The following is a 26,468-nucleotide window of genomic DNA, read 5'->3' as shown; positions in this document are numbered from 1 at the left end:
AAATACACAAATGCGTAAATCAGAACTGTGGGGGGTCTCGTTTGAAGAATGACGACGAATCCCTGAAAGTGAGGAAATTGTTGTAAGAAACTCAAGGCGAGAGGCTAGCACCACAGGAAATAGCATGCAGCGAGGAAATGGTCCATCTGATAAATGAATTTACTCTCACCCAGTGTGAATTCCACAGCAATATCGTGATTCCACATTCTTAAGTTCATGGAGGAAATTTGGGGTTGCTGTGGTTTGGTCTTTTAATTTATTCTTTATTTACTTTAAATTATCTGTATGCAGGTAGAGACGTACGAGAGCATATTCTTGTGAAAGAGGCCCAAGGCATGGGAGCCCACCGGAGCTGGACTTACTGATGGTTGTGAGCCACCCAACACGAGGACGGGTGCGGGGAACTAAACTCAGGTCCTTGGCAAGAGCAATGACTTCCCTTAGCCACCAAGCCCCTCTCTAGCCCCAGGATTAGTTTCTTGAGACGGAGTCTTGTTATATAACCCAAACTGAGCTCAAACTCGGTCTTCTGGTCTCTGCCTCTTGAGTGCTGGGGTTTACTGGTGTGTGCCGTCACAAGACACGAGAAGATACTGAGAGCGATAACTCACGTTGTCAAAGAGAGTGGCTTCTCCAAAGTGTGCCTCCCAGCATCTTACAGGCCAAGCTGTTAGCACACCAGACAGAACTTCCTGCTGTTTGAAGTAGCCCATGCCTCTCTCTTTCCTAAACTAATCTGATTCCCCTGTTAACTCTGCATGGAAACAGTTTCTTGATAGTCATACTGAGACAGGAGCAAAATAACTTGGGTGCTGGGCGTCGTCCGCGTTAGATTTATCAGTAAGGTCCCCCCCCCCAATAATGAGTTTTATTGAAAACAAGGAAACTTAAAAGCTTATCAAGCCTGGTGTGATGATACAGATTTACAATCCCAGCATCTTAGTAACTATAGCTAAGGCAGAAGGATCGCGTGTTGGATGGAGGCTGGCATGGTCTATGTATTGAGAACCTGAATCAGAAAAATGGGGGCCACAGTGGAAGAGCATTTGACTAATATATGCATCTCCTGGGGGATGTAGATCGGCGGCAGAGTCCGTGTCTAACACAAGCAAGATCTTGGGATCATTTCTAACACTACCAACACCAATACATTTATTAAAGTTTACCAAGTAAATTGTTCTGTATGAGTAGCCTTTCCATATATTCACCCAAGGTTTAAGCACATTGAGTAGGTTGTTCTTTATGGGTAGGCTGCCCATAGACTTACATAATGTACCGTACACTTGAAGAGTCCTTAGCACGCCTCTCCTTATTTAAAGCCGAGCCTCGAGGGGGACACTCTGTAAAGAGCAGGGTGACCCGAAAACCTACAGCAGCTTCAGCTGCAAAGGGAAACTGACTAATCTCAGAAACTTGTCTTTCCTTCCCTCTGCTGGTCTTGGTCCAGCTGGAGGAAGCTGACTGGCATTTGCCGGCTTCCCTTCACAATCAGCTGGGCGCAAGCTGCGGAGGAAGCCAGGCAGGTCCCAACAGAAAGGAAGCTGCCTGACACCTTCGTCAGTTTCCTGTTGCCTCCGACTGATAGCCGAGAGAAGAGGATGTGACGTTAGGCCGGAGCAGCTTCAGTCTGAGATGCAGCTGATAAAGGCCTCCACCTGCCATTCAAGGGCCAGTGATTTACGGTTCTTCTCATCAAGTCCAGCTTCACACTTGGGAGGCTGCCTTTTAAGAATCCCTTAGCTATTCAGTCCTTTAAAATGCTTGTGTTGTATAAGAGATCAGGAGCCCAACGTTAAGATATATTTTTTTTTCATAAACAGCCCCCTGATGATCTATAAAACTCCAGAAATACATCAAATCCGTTTCTAGGGAAATTAGCTCCTTCAGACTTTGATCATCATAGGCATTTCCATAGGGGGAAATATCTTCTGATTTAGGTAAGGAATGTGTTGGAGACATTTTACTAGATTCTGTTTCCCAAATATTCCTAACAGAGCAGTAAGAAACTCAGCTCACGTATTTTAGTGACTTCCATTTGATTAAAGAAGAAAATTTGAGTATTTTCCCAAAGATTTGAAAACCTTGCATAATACAGTTCCCGCTTCCTTTGCAGACTTGTCTCAAACCACCCTGGTGTCTTTATTATTTTTAGGAGTCTACGCATTGTGTCCCAAGTTTTAAGAGCTTGGACCAAGGCCAGGCTATCATTCTAAATGAACTTACCAATTCTACTCTCTTTTTAAAGTGTGTTCATGGGTCAGATCCAGTTCAAGAGCCTTGCAATGTGCTCTATCTCTCTGTGTCTTGAAAACTAGTCACTCACCAACAGGGTGCATCTTAGGCTGCTTCTTATACAAGGTTATTCCCTGATTTCTACATTCTTATTAAGTTTGCATGGTTTATACTAACTTTAGGAGATTTCTTTATTGCATAGTTTGAATATTTCCTGCACATTGTCCAGAATGGTGGCTTTAATTCACACTTTTCTTTTTGTTGCTTCTTTGTTTTGCTTTTCAAGACAAGGTTTCTCTGTAAAGTCCTGCCTGTCCTGGAACTTGCTCTGTCAACCAGGCTGTCCTCAGACTCAGAGATCCACCTGCCTCTGCCTCCTGAGAGCTGGGATTAAAGGCGCGTGCCACTGTGACTTGACTCAATTCTACTTTTTTGCAGTGTGGTCTCATGCAGCCCAAGTTGGGTTGGAACTCACTATGTAGCACAGGCTGACTTAAAACTTCTGATCCTTTTCATTTGATAACTTGATGTCTTGCATGGGATTCCAAACTGATCAGGATATAAAATCTACCATATGGCTAAATGTAATGATGCATAGTTGAAGATGGAGGCATGCCCTGTCTCCTAGAAATCTGGAGGAGTTGTGCTTTCAGATTGTGTGTGTGTCTGTGTGTGCAATTAGATTAAATCATAATGCAACAGTCAAAAAAAAAAAACAACCTTCTGATCCTCCTACCTCTGCCTCACAACTGTTGGGAATACAGGCCTTCACCACCCTGCTGTTTTATGCCATGCTGGGGATAGAAATCAGGAAATCAGGGCTTCATGCATGCCAGGCAAGCACCTTATCAGCGGAGCTACGGCCCCAGATGCTCCAGTACTTCTCTCTCTCTCTCTCTCTCTCTCTCTCTCTCTCTCTCTCTCACACACACACACACACACACACACACACACACAGCAGTAAAATGTACCCAGTGAGGACTTGGAGGATTCAACAGATAAACTATCCTTCAGCCAACCCTGAGCTATTTCCAGATGCTCTTGCTCTGCAAACAGCTCTGTTTTGCTGTGAGGTTGAGTCCAGCAAAGTAAAATGTCACCTGATATCACTCCCCTTTCCTCCTCCCTGTTTCTCTTCACTCCTGGTCTCCTGGGATGATCCCCTGAAATGATGACCTCATAACCCCAAACTTATTTTCTAGGAAATCTGAATTGTTAATAAGTGCTAAGCCCTATGCTCAGTGTTAGGGAAGAGATGCTCTTTGAGTTCAAAGTCAGTCGAGGCAACTTAGTGAGACCGTGTCTCTAAATGGAGTAGGAAGAGAACTGGGGTTCCATTGAATGTTTGCGCACTTGCCCAAGCAAACATGAGGCCCTAGATTTAGCCTGCACTGCCACCACCAATAATAATAATAAAATCAATAATAGCACAGAATGATAAAATAGGACAAAATATTAAAACCTCCTTCCCATATGTCTTAGTTGGGTTTCCTATTACTGTTATAAAACGCTGTGACCAAAAGGGTTGGGGAGAAAGCGTTTATTATAGCTTACGTAGACCATCATGAAGGGAAGTCAGAGCAGAAACTCAAGGAAGGAACCTGAAGGCAGGAGCTGATGCAGAGGCCGTGGAGGAGTGCTCCTTACTGGCTTGCCCACTTCATGGCTTGCTCAGCCTGTTTTCTTATGGCATCTAGGGCCACCAGTACAGGGGTGACACAGCCTATAGAGAGCTGGGCGCTTTCACACAAATCACTGATTAAGAAAAACGCACTCTAGACTTATCTATAGGCCAACCTCTCAATTGAGAGTTGCTTTTCCAAATGACTCTTGTTTGTGTAAAGTTGACAGAAAACTAACCACCATACCGGTATTACATGTGTCCCCAGAATCCCATGCAATCTTCTTCTGTTCACAAATACTGGACACTGATTTATAGCAACATATTTCAATCTTCCACAAATTTTGGCCTGCATAATTGTGGTGGTGTGAATGTAATTGGTCCCCATAAGCTCATAGAGAGTGGCACTATTAGGATGTATGGCCTTGTTGGAGGAAGTGTGTCACTGTGGGGGTGGCTCTGAGGTCTCCTTTGTTCAAGCTTCACTCAGTGTGACGGTCAGACCACTTCCTGTTGCCTGTGGATCAAAGATATAGAATTTTCAGTTCCTTCTTCGGCATCATGTCTGCCCGCATGCTACTATGTCCCACCATGATGATAATGGACTGAACCTCTGAACTGTAAGCCACCCAGTTAAATGTTTTCCTTTATAGGAGTTACCATGGTTAGGTATCTCTTCACAGCAATAGAAAACTATAGCAATGCTTATGAATCTATAGTATATATTTCTAGAAATACCACTAGCTCAAAGAGTAAATAAGTCTGCCTAAGAATATCTGTTTGTGTTGGGAGGCAGTGGTGCACACCTTTAATCCTAGCACTTGGAAGGCAGAAGCAGAAGGATCTCTGTGAATTTGAGGCCTGCCTGGCTTAGGACAGAGCAAGCCCCAGGATGCTCAAATGCTACACAGAGAAATCCTACCTAGAAAGAAAAAGTTATCTGTTAGTGTGTCGACCAAAGTTTTGCTTTCTGCCTTTTGGTTGATGGAACACAATATCGCATCAAAAATGTAGGCCACGCTTGTCCTCTTATGTGCGGCATCAGATATAACTTCAGATTCTCAAGAGTCACCTGTTTTTCTTCTTTTCTGTTGAACCATTTGCTCTTGAGGAGATCTTCACCTAGGGAACAATCGCTGGAGCCTCTATTTTTAAATTCTTGAGCACCCGTCTCAAAGAAAATTAAAGTGGGTCCTTTAACACAACCCTCACCGCCACGGCTTGAGACCTGATCATGGGTGCCTTTCCCAAGCTGGGAAGTCTAACCCCTGTTCGTCAGGTTCACAGTCTGGCAAGAAACGACAGACAGAGTGAGGAAGGGAACAAACCGGGCTGACACGGAGCTGCGTCGCCCCAGTTGTGATGCCCCAAGCACACGGCGTACCCAAGCTGAGGACCGATGCCGATGTCATCGCCAGTGACGTTTGGATGCTGTGTCAGGGATGGCCTTGACATGAAGGCAGTGTCCTGGTTCTTAGAATCCAAAGGTTGAAGCTCAATTGAAGTGCCGGGACTGGTTAGGGACGGCACGCCAATCCTTAACACGGCACAATTTTCAGGTTATTTCAAAGAACACAGAGAATAAGAAGGATTTAAATCTCCACAGGGGCCGAAAGGGGGGGGATCTGCTGAGGTGAGTTCTGAGAAAAGAACTTGAAGGAAGAAACGGAGCTGGCAGAGAGCAATCCAGAGAGAGCTTTATGCAAAAGATTATAATTGGCAAAAAGATGGAGGCCTGAGGTATTTTTACTGTAAAGGATGACTGATCTAGGGTAGCCAGAAAGCTGTGGTGTGCATGTGTGTGTGTGCGTGTACGTGTGTGCATATGTGTGTATGTTTGCATATGCATGTTTGTGTGGCATATGAGTGTGCATGAGCATGTGTGTGCATGTGTGTGTGTATGTGTTTACAAACAAGGGGTATGAAAGACGGACAGAAGGAGAGATGAAGTCACCGTTTAATTAAAGACTTTTCTCTTCCTTGCGTTTCTCAATTAAGCCCAATTTCCTCATAAATTTTATCTGACACACGCAAATAGCCCCAGGATAAACACAAGTTAGGAGGATATATAAATGGCCTATTATGAGGAACATAGAAGGACCAGGTCAGAGAGAGTCGGTCCTGATTAGTCACAAGCCCTCTGGAAAAATTAAAAACAAATCCTAGGGCATGAGGGTTAATGGATATGTGTGCAAGGATAAACCAGCTCAGCCTCAGGTTGGAACCAAGCAAGGACAAAGTAACGTGTTTTTTATGGCATGTTATATGCACCCTTCCGTCACCCTCCCTTGGCCTCTTTCCCTCACTTCCTCCTCTCCTCTCCTCTCCTCTCCTCTCCTCTCCTCTCCTCTCCTCTCCTCTCCTCTCCTCTCCTCTCCTCTCCTCTCCTCTCCTCTCCTCTCCTCTCCTCTCGCTCACAGAGTAAAGAGCAAGCCTTCTGCTTTCCTGCCTTGGATATGTGTAAATCTAGGTTCCGCATAGGAGAGGGACCTCGCAATTAAAACTTGTTTAGAATAAGGAGATGCCCTGCTTCTATATTTATGATAATTAGAACTTACTGCAACAAAGAACAATCAAAGGGGTGGCTGAAAAGAGGGGCCGTGAACGACATCAGTTGCCTTAAGAAGCTCTAATGACCTTCACTTTGTAAACGCCCAAGAGATTTTTCCTAATGAGTACTCTAGAGTGTAGCCATCTTTAAAGCTCCGCTTGACTTTAACAGGGAGAGAAAAAAAAAATACATGATAATTATTTTTTCAAGGAAGACATTGCCAAGGTTTATCCGTGCCAAATGCTGAGGGAAATTTTAATGTGAAATGAACCCGGGAGAAGCCGTGATAATGAGAGCCGCTCACAAAGGCTCTGTCATCTGCAGAGACGTTGGCACTCTCTATTCTGCGCTCCGCTCCTCCCCAGACTGTTCTCGCTTAATCCTCGGTGTTTATATTATCCACCCCCTTCGAACTCAACGCTTGACAGACTCCAGGGATTAAAAATAAGCCCTCATTGCCATATCTTCACATATAAGGCAAAACTAGCGACCTCTCTAACACCCTGCAGTGGAGGTCAGCCCTGTCCTGCAGACCCCGGGCAAGGACTGTAGCTAGTCAGTTGTCTTTCTGTGGTGTTGTAGGCGGAAATCAAGGTTTCCTGCATGCTAAGCAAGCCCTCTAATGCTCTTACAGCCCCAGGTCAATTACTCTCGCGTTGTGACCGTCTACATCTTGCTTGCTTCAGACCTCGGGATAAATGAAGCCTGGCCCTTCCTGGTAGAGTAGGAGAAGGGGGAAGGGATGGGAACAGTGAAGTTGGGTGTCACAAACTGGCTAGGAAGCAATCCTTTGGGGCAGGATGCATTGCTGCATGCAGTCTCCATGCTGGATGCTCTTAAGCCGATTCCTCCCATGACCTTTCCCCTGTCTTGCCTGTGAACCAAACCCCAACTTGGTTTAGAAACATGTGACCAAGGTATGGGATGAATGATGTTAGGTCTCAACCAATCATGGTAAAGCCAGTTTCCTTTGCGAGTGACTGGGACAGGAGCAGGCACGTGGGCCCAGTGTTGATGAGTAGAAATGGATACATTGTCGGCGGATTGGTTCGTTGAAAAGATTTTGTTTTCCAAGGAGAGAGAAAAGCCTTTTATGTCCAGCCCTTTGATTTCACCGTACAGGCCTTTAAATCAAGGGCATTTCCTACAGTGGTGACATCAAGCTGACAATCAGAAAACTTCTGACTCACTGAGGAAGGTGGGGTAGAACTTGCCCTGTAGATAACAGTGTTGAGTAACTGAATCAGACTTGAGGCGGTCTTCTGATTGAGTAATGAAGAACACCTTAGGTCTTAGGACATCATGTGTTTATTGCTCCTCCCTTCCTCCTCTTTTTCTGTAGTACTGAGATTGAACCTAGTGCCTCTCATACGTTAGCCAAGCACTTAACTGCTGAGCTGTTTTCCCACCTCAGAGCCTCCATACAAAACACACATTCTACAAAGTAGAAACTGAGTCCAAGGAACAGGGGTCAAGTGTATGCCAAGAGTGAGATGGAACAATAAGTCGAAGTGTTGTGGAAATGTTCAGGTCTAGAAGTATGTTCGCTGAGTTTTGGAGGACTCCCCGAATGTGCTTCTGGCCATGCGAAGCAGAGCTGGCCCCAAGCATGTGAAGAGCCAGGGTAGTCGGCCATCTCCAAGCACTTTCTTATTCTTTCTTCATATAGCACGCTTTCTCCTCACCGCCCTGCGCTTAGTCTCTTCCCTGTTTCCTGACAGGCCTCCTGTCTTTCGTCTCTCCACCTTCAGATCCTGGATGTGCCAGCTGGTCACTAGTTGTGCAAATTGTGTACTTGGAAACCTTTGCTGGGTCTCTCTCTTTTCTATTCTTTCCTTCTTACTCCGTGACTGACTGCGTGGCTGCGTGGCTAGCCCCTTCCTTCCTAGCTCCTTGATCTTCTCCTCCCAGATTTCTCTTCCTATTATTTCTCTCTGCCTGCCAGCTCCACTTTTCCTTTCTCCTGCCTCACTATTGGCCGTTCAGCTCTTTATTAGACCAATCAGGTGTTTTAGACAGGCACAAGTCACACAGCTTCACAGAGTTAAACAAATGCAGCATAAAAGAATGCAACACATCTTCGCATCATTCAACAAATGTTCCACATCATCAACAAATGTAACACCTCTTCAACTAATATTCCACCACACTCTTCCTACTACCTACGGCCTTCATTGAATTTCAGGCAGTCCTCGTTTGCTTTTTCTTAGTGTAAGAAAATGGCTCCCAAAATTCTACTACTATACTCAGTAGAACGACTCCCCATCTCAATTTTCCCCTCTACCTTCCCCTCAAGCACGCCTCCCATCACCTCTCTCTGCTCTTCTCCCCTTTCCCCTCCATAACCCACTAAATAAATATCTAACCTCACTCTGCATGGTGTGCCTATCTGTTTGTCTCTCTCCCACCATGTGGCTCCCTGCCCAGAACCAGCCATCCTGGAGACTTACAGCGTCGTCTTGTGGTATGCCCATATGTCTGTCTCTCCTCGTGGGACTGGCTGCCCCTTTGAGGTTTCTCACCCACCATGTAGCTCCCTGCCTGGGACTCACTGCCCCTCGTGGCCCACTGCAGCCACTTGGAGAACTTTGTGCTGTCCTTGCCTGAGACTGGTTGCTCTCAGGACCCTTAGCCTGCTGCCTGTCGCCACTTTGGGGACCTGCTGTGTGGTCTGGGGACCCACTGCCCGCTGCAGCTACTCAGGGACCTGCAACATATTACTTAAATCAGATCACTCACTATGCTACATGTTAATACCTGATCATGTATTTTAATATTTTTGGTTGTGTATATGTGGAGGATAGACATACACATGTTCTTAAGTATGCAAATGTACATGTGTATGTGACTGTCATAGATTGACATCTGTGTCTTCCTACCTTATATAAAGGTATGGAGGCTCTGTCTGTCCGCCTGTCTATCTATCTCTCAGAACCCAGAGTTCTCCCATTTATATAGCTAGCCATTTTGCCCTGGGAATCTCTTGTCTCAGTTTCCCAAAAGCGGAGATTACATGCCGATGCCATGGCTGCGCCAGCACCAGTGTTTCATACTCAACAGTGTTCACACTCATTAGTCACAAGCCATCTCCCTAGCCTCGCCAGGACTGATCTTTAAAACACTTTCAGCTGAGCATGGTGGTACACACCGTTAATTCCAGTGCTCAGGGGACAGAAACAGGCCGATCTCTTCGAGTTCAAGGCCAGTCTGGTCTACCTAGTGAGTTCCAGGACAGCCAGGGCTATATAGACAGACCCTGTCTCAAAATAAATAATAAAATTAAATTTTTTAAAAAAATCAGAAAAAAGGCAAAAACATGTACTGATACTTCATGTACATGTGCCCATTTACATGAAATGATTTGAATTGAAATACACAGCAAAACACGGTCACTGCTTGTGACCTTATACCACACTCTGATTGACAGTCATTATGAGACAGTTTTGGGGGGCCTTTGATTCCTCAAAATAGATAAGTAGGCTGGGCTGTGGTGGCGCACGCCTTTAATCCCAGCACTCAGGAGGCAGAGGCAGGTGGATCTCTGTGAGTTTGAGGCCAGCCTGGTCTACAAGAGCTAGTTCCAGGACAGGCTCCAAAGCTACAGAGAAACCCTGTCCCAGGGGGAAAAAATAGGTAAGTAGAACGAAGTGATAGGGTATTTTAATACATAATTAAAGCTAAGATGTAAACAATTTTACTTAAAAGTTTCATCTGCGTACAGGACTGGATTAAAAAAAGAGAGAGACTCGTTGGGCAGTGGTGGTGCAAACCTTTAACCTCAGCCCTCGGGAGGCAGAGGCTGGCGGATCTCTATGACTTCAAGGCCAGCCTGGTCTACAGAGTGAGTTCTAGGTCAGGCTCCAAAGCTACAAAGAAACCCTGTCTTGGAAAAACCAGAGAAAGAGAGAAAGAGAAAGGAGAGAGAGAGACTCAAATATTCAGTTGAAGTTGTGGCTCAGGCCATTGCAGTAGGTTTCAAAGAGGGTTCCCAACTGCATTGCAGTCGAATTCCTTAGATAATATATGTCATGTTTTAATATAAGATTGGCTCCCAATTGGGAAATAGATCATGAATTCCTGGCTCCCTCTGACATCCAGAGCTGTGCTCGTCGGAAGAATTTCATGTGGTTTAACACTTAAATAGCTCCGCATTGCCTGTCAGCCAAGATTGGCTTTACATTTTTATAGAGACAATTTGTGCAGAGAGGAACATTATTAGAGTTGATTCCCAAGGCAAATGCTGTCTTTGAGGGAGGTATTCAAGGCTATCTTTTCTCACTCAGGAGTTTGCCCCAGCACTAGTTAGCCAACTTGGCTATTAATATATAATATATTGAAAACTGGAGGCTGGGTTGTAGGGAGACCCAGCGGTATGTGTTTCCATCACCAAAGCCAGAGGCAAGAGTGCTCAGCTGGAGAACCCGGGTTCAGGAACACACAAAACCGCAGCAGGAAGTCTTCCCAGAGGATTCACACTTAGAGCAGCAGCTTTTCATGTGCTGTATCTTCCTCCTCCTCCTCCTCCTCCTCCTCCTCCTCCTCCTCCTCCTCCTCTTCCTCCTCCTCCTCTAAGAAAACCAACAGAGTCCCTTTTCCAAACCCACTCGCAATTGAAAAATGGCAAACACAAAACAAAATAGATTACCAAAGTGTATTTCAGGCAGGTCTAAAATGCAGCGTGGTGGGTGTACTTCTGTTAGTTCTCTTTGAGACTACCTGGTGCTGTCACCGGGAACTTGGGGAAGGGAAGGGGCTGTTTGTAACCGATAAAACATTTCTGCTCTTCTCTCTTTCGCTCCGTAAAGGATTAATGAAAAAAATGTAGAAGCCGGGTGCAGCTTATTATCAAAGTAGACAAGAGTCAAATACGTAACATTTTAAGATCACGAGCCGCAGGAAAAAATATGCTCTCTGAAGATAAGGAAAGGATGGCCTGGGAGGTTTGCAAGAAGGCTGCAGCAGCTTCGGGAACAGAAAGACGTGAGTCAGCACCCACGGAGGGCACCGGCTTCAGGCATGCGCCCGTCCACCAAACAAAGGTCTGCTAGATAGGTAGCGCAGACTGCCCTTGCTCACAGTCCCACTGTGCTGTTGATGGGTCTAAGAACAGTGCCCGGTGGGAACGGACTGATCTAAACATTTCTCCTGCCGCAAATTGCTGGATGACTCGTGTCTACTGGATGTCTACACGCCACTTGGTGCCTGCCTTTAGAATCTCATTCATTCTTTTACGGTCCAAGAGATGCCTTCCCGGGTACCTGCTAACTGTTAGGCCTTGTGCTTTGCTGGGAGGAGGCAAAGATGAACGAAACAAGGAATTCCGAAAAGGAGGTGTGATCAGGCCTTAGGGAAAAAAAAAATGTCTCACACTGCTCTTAGAGCCTGTTGAACATACAAAAACAAAACAAAACCCTATTTATAATGCAAAATTTTAAAGACTTGGACTGTAAATGGGGACAACCATACCTGATGAACATCCCCCAACGTGAATGCAAGTCATCATCCCAAGATGTGAGGGAATATGGATTTAGAGAAAAGGGGGTAGGATTCTTTGGAAACATGGCGCCTCCCCCAAGGACACTTCTATTCCTCTGTCTTTCAATTAATTCCGCCCCTCCCAATATTCTATATTTACTCTTCGGCTGAGAATTACTCTTTCTCTTCTTATTGGTCGCTTCTCACGCACATCTCTTGATCCTTTCACACGTTGTGGTGGTGAAAAGCCCAGGCCCTGCAGTCAGAGACCTGCAGGCTCACATTTCAGAACTGCCACCATCTGGGTACCACTGGGCCAGTGGCTGAATCTTCTTCCTGAGCATTAAGTTTGTCTTCTACAGAAGGAAGAAAGTACTGGCACCTGTCTGGCCGTGCTATTAGGAAGATTAAGTGGAAGCCTGGTGTGGCAGCTCATCCTTGTATTCCCAGCACGTAGGAGGATGAGGCAGGAAGATGGTTGTGAGTCTGAGGCCAGGCTGGATAGTGAGCTGCTGGAGGACAGTTTGGCTATCATGCGGGACCTGCTTTCAAAGCACCAAAACCAAATGGAAAACAGTAACATCAAAAAATTTTTTTTGGGAGCCGGGTGGTGGTGGCGCACGCCTTTAATCCCAGCGCTCTGGAGGCAGAGGCAGGCGGATCTCTCTGAGTTTGAGGCAAGCCTGGTCTACAAGAGTGAGTTCTAGGATAGGCTCCATAGCTACAGAGAAACCCTGTCTTGAACCCCCCCCAAAAGATTAATTGTGATAATATGGCTAAATGGCAGTTCAGTTAGTTTATACTCATAGGTCACGAAGCTATTCTAAGGTTATGTATCTATTCTCATATCCAAATGGTACTACTGCTTGCTTATTATTTCCAATATTCTGTTTCATTTTAATATGTGACTCATTTTTATATCAAAGTTAGTATCATAAAAAAAACTCTCTTTGAATACTTTAGGTTTAGGTCTTGTTTGGGTCTGGCAGTACACAGTTATTGTGTTGGGACTGAAAGGTTGAAGCAGGGCACTTACAAGTTCAATACCAGGCTTGGATACATAGTAACTGAAGGCTTAAACTACGGAGAGAGACGCTACCTTTGTGTGTGTGTGTGTGTGTGTGGTGTGTTTGTTTTGGGTACTATAAAGGCCCTAGTTACTGGAAACGAGAAAGAGTTACTTCTTCACTTCAAAACCCCGGTTGCAAACAAAACTTTGGGGCTACGGAGCTTGTGCTGCCGCTGGCAACACACCTGGTTTTTCTGCTTTGATGAAGAACACAGCTCAGGACTTCACTCTGAGTCACACCTTTCCATACAGCCTTTTGCTGGGCTCTGACGTGCCTGCCGACTCAGTCCTGAAATGAGTCTGCCCATGGGTGCAGAGTCAGCAGTTTCTCCAGAGTCTAGACTTGGACTCGCAGGCATTGAAAGAGGCTCCCCCTCAAAATGTAAAAATCTCCACAGGGATTCACACCTCAGATAATTCTTCGGGGGGGTGGGGGGGAGATGGTTTGCGGTTTGATTTATAGAGTCACAGGAGTACAGCTTGGCATTTGTTTCATAGCAGAAGTTCCTGAGTAGCTATTTTGGAAACTAATCTAGAAAAAAAAAAGCGGGGGTGAGATTAAGGAGGGAGGGGTGGGAAGAAGAAATAAGCCAGGAGTTCTTTTGGCAAAGTTGCCACCAAGAGATTGTCCTTCTGGACAGTCTCCTGGTTCCACTGAAGTGATGAAATATGTCCACTTTTCACGAGACTAAATTCGGCAGACATTAGAAACATGAAGCACACCTCTAAAGGGCAGAGAGGTTGACCTCAAAATTGAACTCTGTGTCTTAGTCTTGACCTGATGCCGACATTGGTACTGCGTCCTTTGCAAAGAGGGCTGAGCTTGAAGAGGTGAAGATCAAAGAAATGATGCAACCACATTAGCTTAAGGAATTTTCTTCACGAAATAAGGAGTTCTAGATAATCCCAGTGTGTCTGGACCCAGCCTATACTTTTTGTTGTTATGAAACGGGAAGATTCTTGGCTTGATAGCATTTACCTTTGGTTGCAGAATTTGATAGGTAGAGAAAAGCAGAGTTCTACAAATCCAAGGTCAGCTTGGTCTACAGAGGGAGTTCTGGCCAAAAAGGTAATATGGTATCTTTTTAAAAAATGACATTCTAGCCGGGCAGTGATGGTACACACCTTTAATCCCAGCCTTTGGGAGGCAGAGGCAGGTAGATCTTTGTGAGTTCGAGGTCAGTCTGGTCTATAAAGTGGGTTCCAGGACAGCAGTTTAGGGCTGCACAGAGAAACCCTGTCTTGAAAAAATTGAAAAAGAGAGAGAGAAAAAGGAACTTTCTAACACAAATGGCCGACATATTACCATCTAAGAATAGACTGTAATACCTTCTCATAGTAAATAAGGACAGTCTTAAGAGTATTGACACTTACTTCAGAGGAATAAGTTGGATTTTTTTCTTTTGTATTTACACATCTGTATTATTTTCCAGTTGCTTCATTTGTATGAATAAGCTAGAATATGGAGCATACTTTGCTTTCTTTGTGAAGGACGTCTATGTTTAATGAAATCAAGTTTGATGGGATGTTTAGGACCATTCCTGTGAGAATGTGTTATATCATAGCCATTATATTTCCTTGATGGCCCATCTCATAGATGTATAATAAAATTATTTGGAATCAAACTAAACTAAACCAAACCAAACCAAACAAAAAATTACAAGCAACCGATTAACCCTAAAATTTCTGTGACCATGGAATCTTCTGTCCCAAAGGTATGGCTATCAAATTTTCCCCAGTCAAGCTCCACACCTGTTCAGACCTGTGTCAACTGACACCTGCTTAGAATAGATCCACCTGCCACCTAGGGCTTCTTGGCCCCGCTTGTTTTTCTTCTGGGATGACAGATGTCCCAGTTTCTTATCCATAAGCAGATTTAGGCTTCTTAAATACCTGACAGTTGCCCTCACCTGGGAGTGCCACTGTTCTCTAAGCCAAAGCCCTGGCTTTTCTTCCCTCTGTGTCTTTTTACCATTGTCTGAGCTCCTGCATAACGCCACATGCTAGAGTTTGATACAGGTATTTGCCAAAAGAGACTCTTTGTCTTAAGGGGGGGGGGCACTGAAAACCTTTTAATTCCGAGAATATTTGATGTTTTTAAGTGTTTATTTTTCTTGAACTGATAGAACCACAGAGATGAGTTGAGATTTTGAATATTTAACAGGTAGTTCCAGTCTACCATCTTGAAGACACACTAAGCGGTTTGAATGACGCGTGCTATTGGTACAAGAACAGTTGGACGCCTTCCAAGCAGTGTTATGTTATGGGAACAGTGAAATCAACGTGGATGATTTGGGAGAATGCAGGAGAACAGACGTCACCCACACAGGAAATCAGTGTTTTCCCGGGGAAATGGCTGCAGAGGTAGCAGCAGTTAGGGCAGACACTGGGCTGTAGTTTAGATCCCAACGTCTTTCAAAGACCTGTGTCACGAGACAAAGTACCCCTGCCATGCCACACATACCCTGTGCTATTAGTATGTGGGCATTGTGGTCCCTGGGGCCATACCCTCCACAGCAGTTGTGAGATTCCTTTCTTTCCCTTCTGCCTTTCAGTCATGGCTATGAGGTAAATGGTTTTCTCCCTGACGGGCTCACAGCATGGTGGACTTCCTGAGGCCAACTAAGCACAGAAGCAAATATTTCATGGGCTCAACCTTCAATACAACAAGCAAAGTAAACCTTCCCCTTTCCGAAGTTGGTTTTCTCTACAGAGTGAGCTCCAGGACAGCCAAGGCTAAAGCTACACAGAGAAACCTTGTCTCAAAAACACAAACAAACAAACAAAAAACCAACCAACCAACTAACCAACCAAACAAGCCTTTACCAAAAACGAGGTTTAAAAGGGGAAGAAAATATTTAATCAATACCTCTTAGTCTATAAGAAAGATTTAAAAAAATCGAATCGTTTTTTTGTCTGTCATTTCTTCTTTGACATTCCTTCAAAGCTGACTTTCAACCTTCTTCTATTTCCTTTTCATTTTCACTGCCTTTTTTTTTTTTTTTCTTAAGACAGCTCACTCCCCCTCAGGCTCAGTGATGGTACAGTTTGAGTCTTTTGTGTTTTGCTGGCTTAGTGTCTCTTGTATGAGCCAGACTTGCCTAAATTGGGGTTGGAAGTACTTGACCTGCAGAAAGAGCTGAGATGGCCCGTTCTCAAACAGCAGAAGGCATGAGTCAGATGCCCAAGGAAAGCTAGTATTACCCTGGTGTTCAACTTGGAAGACCTGAGACATGCGTGAGGAGAGCGTGGCGATTTAGATGAACACTGGAAATTACAGAGCATGTCACATTAGTAGACTAATAAACAAAACTAAATTTACATCTGAAGATATCTGAAGATGAGTTGTTACGGATTTATGGAGATAAATCTCTCTTGCAAAATAAAATGCTTAACCTTTTTTTAACACCTAACCTTAATAATAAAAATTTAATACCCATCTTAATCTTATTAAATATAAATACTCAACCCAAATTTTATATGACTCTACAGTCAATACCGTGTACCACTAATACTTTTCTATAAAAGACTGTAGGCAATAACTGTTAGCATTTCCGGTATCACTTAGCCAGCATGCGGATCCTACCGCAGTGTCAGTATTCAGGCAAACATTTAGTCAGCCCAGGGTCCCGTGGTCACACATCACTACTTAATCTTCGTGCACGCTCTGTGCGCACGCGCTAAGCTCCTCTCTCTCTCTCTCTCTCTCTCTCTCTCTCTCTCTCTCTCCCCCACTCCCTTCCTTTTGGAGGCCTCCGCAAACCTTCCCTCTCTTTTCGCACCATGTCAGTCAACTCCCAAGGTTTATTGGTTTGTTGTACACTGTGGGTCTCACCGCCGCTAAGCTATTGATTGCCATAACCAATTAGCTCTTTTAAGATTTTAGTTTTCAAAATACTGCTAAGTAGCCACGACTTATAAAAGATGACATGGCTCTGGCGCAGTTAGGCAAGGATTTAGAGATGCCTTAGTTTTTGTTTTGTTTATTAAACGGCCTTTATAAAGAGAGGGACTGGACTGAGAGGCAGGTGGATCTAGGAGTTCGAGGCCAGCCTGGTCTAAAGTGAGTTCCAGGATAGCCAGGGCTCCACAGAGAAATCCTGTCTCGGAAAATGAACAATAACAACCACACACACACACACACACACACACACACACACACACACACACACGGGAGGGACTGCTTTTCGCCTCGTGTGCAATTTATTCATTGTTTTCTAAAATTGAACTGTAGTTAACAAAACACAGTTGGTGTCTGAAATCAAAAGAGTTTGGTAAAGTCCGCGTAGTGCACGCTGTGAATCAAGAGATGCGCACTTACATAGACTTCCGCATTCGTCATCACCTTACGCTCCTTTCCTAGAGTCACCGAGTAGCTTGTCAATGTCGTCCACCTTGATAGTCATCGTTCCCCATCTCTCCCAGCTTGAAGTTGCCCTCCTTGCCCCCGGCAACATAGTCAAACTTTCGCCTTCAGATCTTGGCTTTTTCTGAAACATGTCTGGGTCTTCTTTCTTGATACACTCTAAACCATTGAGGACAGATACCGTCTAGGACTCTTTCTGTTCCTTACCACACCAAGTACATTGTAGTGTCAGGACACAAGCTGATTCAAGACAGACATGAATGAAGCCGGATGTGGTGGTGCACACCTTTGATCCCAGCACACAGGAGGCAGAGGCAGGAGGATCTCTGTGAGTTTGAGGCCAGCCTGGTCTACAGAGTTAGTTCCAGGACGACCAAGGCTACACAGAGAAAAACTGTTTTTTTTTTTTAATAAATAAATAAATAAATAAAATAAATGAGTAAATAAATAAAATAATAAAATAAAACAGTTTCCCAAACCAAAAATTGTGTGTGTGTTTCTGGTAAAATAATGATTTTTTTTTCTTGAAACCATAATATATAAAAAGCAGGTAAGAGGGTGCCATATGATTGATTCTCCTGACAACAAAATCTGTTGTCAGATTAAAATTACATGTTTTTTTCTTTTATCCAGACTAGCTGTCACAGATCCTTCCCATGCTGAAATTTAATGCTAACATTATGATGGAGAACGCATGAAAATATACACATCTGTGTATTTTGTCTGAATAGAACTGCTAATCATCCAAGAAAATGTTTATTTTTCTCCATTTCTTTTTTTGCTAAATATTATAGTACTTCCCCACAGGAGACAGATTGTTTCTTCAGAGTATTGTAAACTTAGATCTCCGCTGTCCTCGAAACATTTTCATCAAAGTGTTTTTCCACGACTTTTATAGTCATGATGTGCAGGAGTGGAAGGAAGAACACTAACATTTATTCATTGCTCGCTAAGTGCCAGATACTGCGCTAGGCGCTTTTATATTTAGCATCTCGTTGACTGCGCGAGAGGCCTTATAGGATGCATGCCTGTTTTGTGCAGAATGAGACTGCCAGGAGCTGAATCTATTTACCTTCTTCAGGGCCTGTCTCCCAACAGGTAGGGGAGCCAAGATCTAAAACCAAGGCTTGTATCGTTTCAAATCCTATAGAATTTCTATTGAACCGTACTAAAACCTTTGTGAACCTTTGTGCAAAAAGAGAGGGGAGGGGAGTAAAAAACTCTGGGGTATTTACCACATCCTGCCTGGAAGCAAAGAGACAACTGAGAAATAGCAGGGACATAGAGAGATACCTGGGGACCATGGCAAAATAACAATTGCCCTACTTACAACAATGTGAATCTCCCAAACATGGGCAGTATACTTTTGGATACACAGCATTATTTTATATTTTTTTAAATCGCTATGAACCCATTATCATACAAACAACGAACAGAGACTTCATAAAAATATTGTCCAGGTGTCTGAAAGGTGACAGTGAAACATTTAGCATATCTGAGGCCTTCTGGTGTAACTAGAATTGGAGGACAGGTGATTTTATGAACTCTAGGAAATAATTCTAACTGTCATTGGTCTAAGAGCATTTAGGTATCAGGGTGCCAGGAGGAACAGGTAACCTACCCCCATGACAACCCCCTCTGGGCTCCCAGGAGGCACCCCGCGAATCGCACAGATCACACACACTTGGGGTCAGAACTGTAACAAGGGAGATTATTTATATTGCATAAATACGTGGAGTGAATGTTGTGTCAAACTGTTTGGATTTTTTCCACCCTGAAGAGCTTTCAGGAGAAGAGGCCGACAGGACCTTGCTGGACTTCCCACGTCGTTTTTTATAGGGTTAAGAAGTTTTCAGATGTTCTAAACTTGCGGTTGGCCACGACTACACTCTTTTGCACTACGGAGAGCAATCCATCAGAAAAGTGTGATCCAGTGTGTAGCTCATGGTAACCTCCTCTTTGACCCCGAGTCTAGAAACCAGCTATGTATTGAGACTTCTCTTTGCAACGTTGCCGGAACACTCAGGCTTGTACAGACAGGTCAGACAGTAGTGTTTTGGGGTATCATTTTCTCTCTTTTTTAAAAACAGCTGTTCAGGCATTATTATATATCATAAACCACATATATTTCAAGGGTCATATTTGATCAATTTCACGTTAGGTGAACACCTTTGAAAACATCAGCACCATAATTTTTTTTAAAAGAATAAAGAACACATCTTATAATGATTATGAATGAATTTGGGCCCTTCTTATAATCTTTTCTTCCTCTAGACCAAGTAAACTACTGATTATTTTGTATTTCCTATTTTATATTTAAAAAAAAACATAATCATATGGGAGCTGGAGAGAGCTGAGTCAGCAAAGTGCTTGATTTGGAAACACAAAGACCCCGACCGAGCTCAACCCCAAGAAAACAAACAAACAACAAACAAACAAAAAACACTGAGTGTGTTGGTGACACTTAGAGTCCCAGCACTGGGGAGGCAGAGACAGTTGTTGGCTTCCTTAGTGACTTCCAGGCCAGTGAGAGGCCCTGTCTCAAAACAAAACAAAAACAAACAAACAAAAAACAGTAGACAGAGGTTAAGAAATAATACCTGGGGCTGTTCTTTGACCTCCATGTGTGTCTGTCTAAACATGTGTGCACATACAGCCACCTGCACACACGTGAACATATATATACGCATAAAAATGTTATCGCACACTATTCTCTTTCATCGGTCTGTCTATTGTTCATCTCTATCTTTCTACTATTTCTCTCTTAGCTTGGCTTTCTTCACCCAGCATTAGTGTGTTTGTGTTCGTCCTTGTCGCTTCACGAGCCGATGAGTCAGTTCTTGTTCGTGTTGTTCTCGCGTTTCCTTTCATGTGTCTGTGTTTGCGGTTCACCCTGCTCTCTTGATCAACGGTACTTTCTCCAGTTCTCAGTTTCTGCTAATACTCTCGGCCTATATACTCAGGGATGGCAGATGCTGTCATCTCCGACTTCTTGCTCTTTTTTTTTTTTCCTTCTTCTTTGGACAGAGGCATTTCTTTGCTATCTTTGGCTATCTGCATCTTCTCCACTCCACCAGGGATGATGGGACTCTTCTGATTACGAGATGGATACAGGCTGAAGTTGGGTGTCAGAGTTGCTCTCAGAATTTTCTGAATGAGCTTCCACCCTTTGGGCTGGGAATTGTGTGAGTCGCTTTTGTAATACTGTGATAAAAATACCTGTGGTTATTAGAAGGAAGAAAGATTTACACTTGCCTCGTGGTCGTAAACATTTTAATCCATGGTCATTTTGTCCTTTTGCTTGGGGCTGGGTCAGCATAGTGTATTGTGATGGGAGCACAAAGCAATGGAGGCCTGTTCACATCATGGTGGCTAGGAAGGAGAGGGAGAGAGAGGAGAGAGAGAGAGAGAGCAGAAAAGGCTGGGATCTCAATATCATTTTTCTCAAAACTTCCTTCCAGACGGTTCCTTCTCTTATAGGTTCCACTGATGTGGGACGTCCTTCTGTATATGTGTTGCTTTTTATAGGTTGATGAATAAAGCTCTTTTGGTCAATGGTTAGCAGAGCAAAGCCAGGTGGGAAATCTGAACAGAGACATAGAAAATAGGCACAGTCAGAGACGTCATGTAGCTGCCGAAGGAGAAAGATACCAGCCAGAACCATACCCGGTAAGCAAGAGCCTCATGGCAATACACAGATTAATAGAAATGGGTTAATTCAAGATGCAAGAGCTAGCTAGAAATATGCTTGAGTCATGGGCTGAACAGTATTGTACTTAGTATAGTGTCTGTGTGGTTATTTGGCTCTGAGTGATTGGAAAAGCGAACCAACAGTCTCTGCTCACATTCTACCATTTCCTCATAGTACTAAAGGCTGACCACCAATCCTCTGATCTGTGAGCCTCCAGGGAAGCTACCCAGACCTTTGCAGAGACATTGACCCTGTGACCCAGGGTGTCTGTGAACTTGCAAAGGAGGCGTCTGATGGCACAGACCTGTAATCGCAACTGCCTTGGAGGCTGAGATAGGAGGATAACAAGTTCAAAGACAGTCTGGGCAACTTAGATGCTGCCTCAAAAATGAAGGTTGATTAGTGAGGCTGGAAATACAATTCAATGGTAAAGAACCTGCCTGGCACATATAAGGCTCAATGTTTAATGCCTCGTACTATAATAAGTAAACAACAACAGAGAGAAGCGGGGAGGCACAGATTTGAACTAGAGCAAGTGTGTTTCAAGGCTGGTTTACTGGGACTCGCTGATGGGGCATGCTGCTCTTCCCCGGGGATGCTGCATCCGCTTGCCCACTTAATCAGGATGTCTGCTCTTTTCTTACGTAGGGAGGCGCTCTCTTCCTGTTGACTGCATGCCTGCCGTTCAGGTAATATGGATTATCTCTTGACTTTAGGAGCCACACTGGCAGTCATTGGTTCAATCTGGCCAGTTTGAGCTACTTACTGCTCATCCTCTCAGGCACTGCCTTTTCTCCGAGGTATGAACCAGGAAGTAAGGAGCTATAGCTATTGCAGCCATTGGTTAGCTGGCCTAGTGGGGAATGAGCCTAGGTTGAATCAAGAGGAGAGAAGCCAGGCCCTGGTGACACGGTGTGAGCTGTTGGTTAAGTCGTTGCCGAAGCTTAAACTCTCCTTGGCCTTTCCAGTTACACAGACACCCAAATCTCCTTTCCCTAGCAGTGTTCTTGTGACAAGACAGGACAATTCATTGTCTTATGTAGCCCTTATAACCTGGCTGGCGATTATTAGTCCAAGTTTGCTTGTGGGGAAACTGGCAGCTAAGCCACCTGCCGACTTGTCCTTGTGGCGAAGATGGAAGTTCCATAGGCTGCACTCCTTTGCAAAGTGTAAAGGACAGCAACAGTGCTTCGGGCTAGAACCCTGACCTGCTTAGTTAGCTTTGGGTTTCTGGTCTTTTCTCTTGCAGGAAATTGAACATTCCTCACATCTGTCGCTTCGTTGCTGAACATTAGAAGGTTTAATTCTCTTTCTCTTTGTCACCAGCTCCTTAAATCTTTTCGTTCCCCTCTAATCTCTCCTAATACCAAATATTTTCTCTAGCCTCCTCTTCACTGTTCATATTGATTTTAAATGGTCCTGGATCGTTGTTAACTTGGGCATAAAAGGTAGTTTACTGAAAATACAACTTTTTGATGGATGGTCAAAGATCAGAAGGTTTCAAACGAGTCTAATCACCTATCATAAAAACAAACCACAGGCTGCTGCTGCTTCTTGCTTTGTCTCATGCTTTTAAAAAGTGAAAAAAAAAAAAAAAAACAGTATCAATGTTCATTGTCTCCTGGGAAGATTGCCAATCCCCATATTATCCTTCATGTACCCGACAGGGAAACCCAATGCTCCTCCGGCTCTCCCTGTCCAACTATATTCATTAAAAGAGAGGACTTATAGCTGGAGAGATGGCTCAGTAGGTAAAGTGCACCAAAAAGCTTGAAGACCTGAGTTCAAATCCCCAGACCATGAAAATGGTACCCAAAATCCTAGTGCTTAGCGGGTGAAGACTGAGGCTCTCAAAGGGTTGCTGGCTGGCCAGTCAATCACAGAGTTGATATTGAAAAAAAAATCAGCTTGATGAAGTGGTATTACAGGCCCTTAATTCCAGCACTCCAGAGGCAGAGGCAGGTAGATTTCTGTGTCTGAAGCCAGCTTGGTCACAAAGTGAGTTCTAGGACAGCTAGGGCTACACAGGGAAACCCTGTCTCAACACCACCCTCCCCCCAAATGTGACAAACGATAGAGGGAGACCCCGCTTGTTGACCTTTGGCCTTTACAGGGCCAACACACTTCTACACAAAAGTATAATCATCCAATAAAAGGGGAGGAGTTTGTTAAAACTGGCATCATGTTTAGGGGACCCTCAGAGAGATAAGCCTCTTTCTTTTATTGTTTATTGTTTTTGTTTTTCGAGACAGGGTTTCTCTGTAGCTTTAGAGCCTGTCCTGGAACTAGCTCTTGTAGACCAGGCTGGTCTCGAACTCACAGAGATCCGCCTGCCTCTGCCTCCCGAGTGCTGGGATTAAAGGCGTGCACCACCACCGCCCGGCGAGATAAGCCTCTTCATTTGTATTATTTTCTTGACAGGGTCTCGTGTGGCTCCCACTAACCTCAAGCTCAAGATCGAGGCTGAGCTTGAACTTCTGGTTTTCCTGCCTCTGCTTCATGCCATAAACTCTAAATATATTTTATTTGATTAAGATCCCACCTCTGTTTTTTTTTTCTAAACTGAATATCAGGGAAGAAAACGAGATGTAGGTAGTATAGCCTATTTAATCCCTCCTTCATTTTAACATAGCCTTGCAGGGAGTCCTCTTGGAAGCCAACGTTTTATTTCTGTCCCATTTTATTCTGAGTTTGGTGACTTTTGTTTCTCTCCTCAGTGTTTTCATGTGTGCCCCCAGGATGCTGTTCTTCTCTGGTCAGAACAGCTTGGCATGCATTAGTCTCAATGGAAAGAAAATTATTTTTAATCTCAGAATTTCTCCCAGCTTTCAGTATATAAATGGGACTTTCCAGAAGGAAGAGGAAAATGTGGCATTTCCAAGTGTATTTGAACTTGAAATTCTTTCCACACCCCTCCCCTTCACCAAGTGCCAAGGAGTTTTATGAAAACCATATAACATATTTAACTGCAGTTTGGAAAATATTCAAAGTTGGAAAATATCCTAAATTAAAAATTATTTTACAGCCAGGTGGTGGTGGCACACACCTTTAATCCCAGCACTCGGGATTAAGATCGGGAGAGACGGATCTCTGTGAGTTCGAGGCCAACCTGGTCTACAAAAGGTAGTTCCAGGACATGCTCCAAAGCTACAGAGAAACCCTGTTTTGAAAAAAATAAAACTAAAAAAAATTATTTTATTAAGCTGGGCATGGTGGGACATGCCTTTAATCTCAGTGCTCAGGAGGCAGAGGCAGGCAGATCTCTGGGAGTTTTGAGGCCAGCCTAGTCTATAGAGTGAGAATTCTAGGACAGCTGGAGCTACATAATAGAGAGGTCCCATAAAAAGAAAACAAAACAAAAGCCAAACCAACCAACCAACCAACCCCCCAACCCAAAAACAAACAAATAGACATTATTTTACAAAGCAAAATGAAAAATTCCTAAAAATTGCCTACTAGTGAAACGGCCAATCAACATTTACTGGGTGGCATAAAGAACTTGTGCTTTATTTAGCCTCTGTCCATCTTCACATCCCTCCCCCCCCATCTTAGACACCAGAAGTTACCCCACCTTCCTCAATTTCATTACCATTGCTGTTTAATTTTGTCTCTCATTTACACAATAACCTCTTGGTTCCTTGAGCGATCTGCTTGTGTACTGCTTATGTCAACTGGCAGAACACAAGAGCAAATACTAGACCTCGGCATCTTTAAGGGCTCTAGCATGGTACCTGGCCCAGACTGTGCAGTTAGCAAATTCTCTTTTAAATGAAAGAACTCAAATAGATCAACCAAATTATCATCTAGATTCTTAGGATCAAATTTCTCCTATGGAGTTGTGGGAAAGAAGATTATTCGTTGGCAGTTTTGGCTGAGGCAGAATAATCTTTTGTTTGTAATGGGCTAATTCTAGTTCAATGATAGGAAGGAGGAATCATAGATGCGGAAACTCAGGGTGTAATTATGTAGACTTCCTTTGACTATTTTGAATATTTACTAAGAGAACAAAAAAAAACATGTAATTGCTTTTAAAATAAGGCAAGCATGTGAAAATGTTTGGCATAAAAGTAGGTCATATATAATTTTTTTTTTTTTTTTTTTTTGGCCAGGTAGTGGTGGTGCATGCCTTTAATCCCAGCACTTGCTACAAAGCAAGTTCCAGAACAGCCAGGGCTGTTATAGAGAAACCCTGTCTGTGTGGAGGGGGATGACCCAAAACAAAACAAAAACCAAAAATATTTTTTTCTCTAGCTTACGAAGAACTGTGAAAATGAAGCTAGTTTTTACCATATTATAAAATTGCTTGAGTAGGAACCATGTTTTTTTTTTAAAAAAAAAAATCTCTAACGGTACCGTTTAAAACTGCCCACTGCACACTCATTTTTAGAACAGCATCTCAGATATGTGCTTTTTTTTATATGAGTAAACAAGTGTCAAAGTACTTGTAGAACATAATTATTGTTAACTTTGGAAGGTGTAGAAAACACATTCAACATTTATCAATAAAGTAATAGAAAGAAGGCGGCAGGAAACCTTTTTGAGGGAAAGGTGTTTGCCTAGCAAACCAAAAAAAAAAAAAAAACTAAAAATAAAACAAAAACAAAAAAACCTGACACTATTGAGAAGCCCTTAGGAAATAACGAGATTTGAAATTTCATTTAAAATGTATTGTGCACTTCCTGGTGTTAAAATGGAAAAACAAAACAAAAACCAACTCTCACCCTACAAGGCCTTTTGTATGTTAACTTTTTCTTGTTTAGGACGTTCACATCCGGACCTCATTATCTTCTTTCAATTCTCTCATTATTTCCCTCTGGAGATTTAAGTTAGTTTTTACTTTATGTTTCTATCCCTACTTGTGGGAAGAAGTGGCCCAGTATCACTTTGGTTGTCTACACGCTTACTCAACTGTTCCTGAACTATAAAAGCATTTACAGAAACTGGGCCAACTTCCTCGGCCCTTCTCCTTCAAGAAACAAAACCTAACTCACTGCAACAGTAGCCCTTTCTGGGTCGTATAGCATAGTATTGGCCCTCCCACAACGCTCGGTTTTATTGTAACCGTTGATAATCTGGCATCCCAGCGAGATTCTAGGGCTTCTGACCACCCAGCAAGTGCCAACAGTGTCATAACATTAAAAACAAAATCCAAAACCACTGTGGCTTAAATCAAAGCTTCGCACGAGGATGATTACTCCAGTAGCACCACACAGCCAGCCACAGAACAGAAGAAAAAAGTAACAGCGATCGACCGAGATGCTTCTGTGTGGGTCACAGGATATCAACTCTCTCGAGAAAGTCCGTGCCATGCGGTAGGCATCCCGTGTCCAGTAGCGACTGGAAACACTTCAAGCCAGAGTTTTGCTGTTGTGAGGGGCTGATGTACGCCGTTCGCCTCCTTGCCACTAGCTGCGGACCGGCACAGGGGATAGATCGGTCCACCGAGAGGGTCTCCTGCCCTCC

Source organism: Alexandromys fortis, unplaced genomic scaffold (genome assembly GCF_014885135.2).
Source record: "Alexandromys fortis isolate MF-2015 unplaced genomic scaffold, M_Fortis_MF-2015_v1.1 scaffold_50, whole genome shotgun sequence".
Taxonomy (NCBI): domain Eukaryota; kingdom Metazoa; phylum Chordata; class Mammalia; order Rodentia; family Cricetidae; genus Alexandromys; species Alexandromys fortis.
This window is presented reverse-complemented; position numbering follows the sequence as displayed.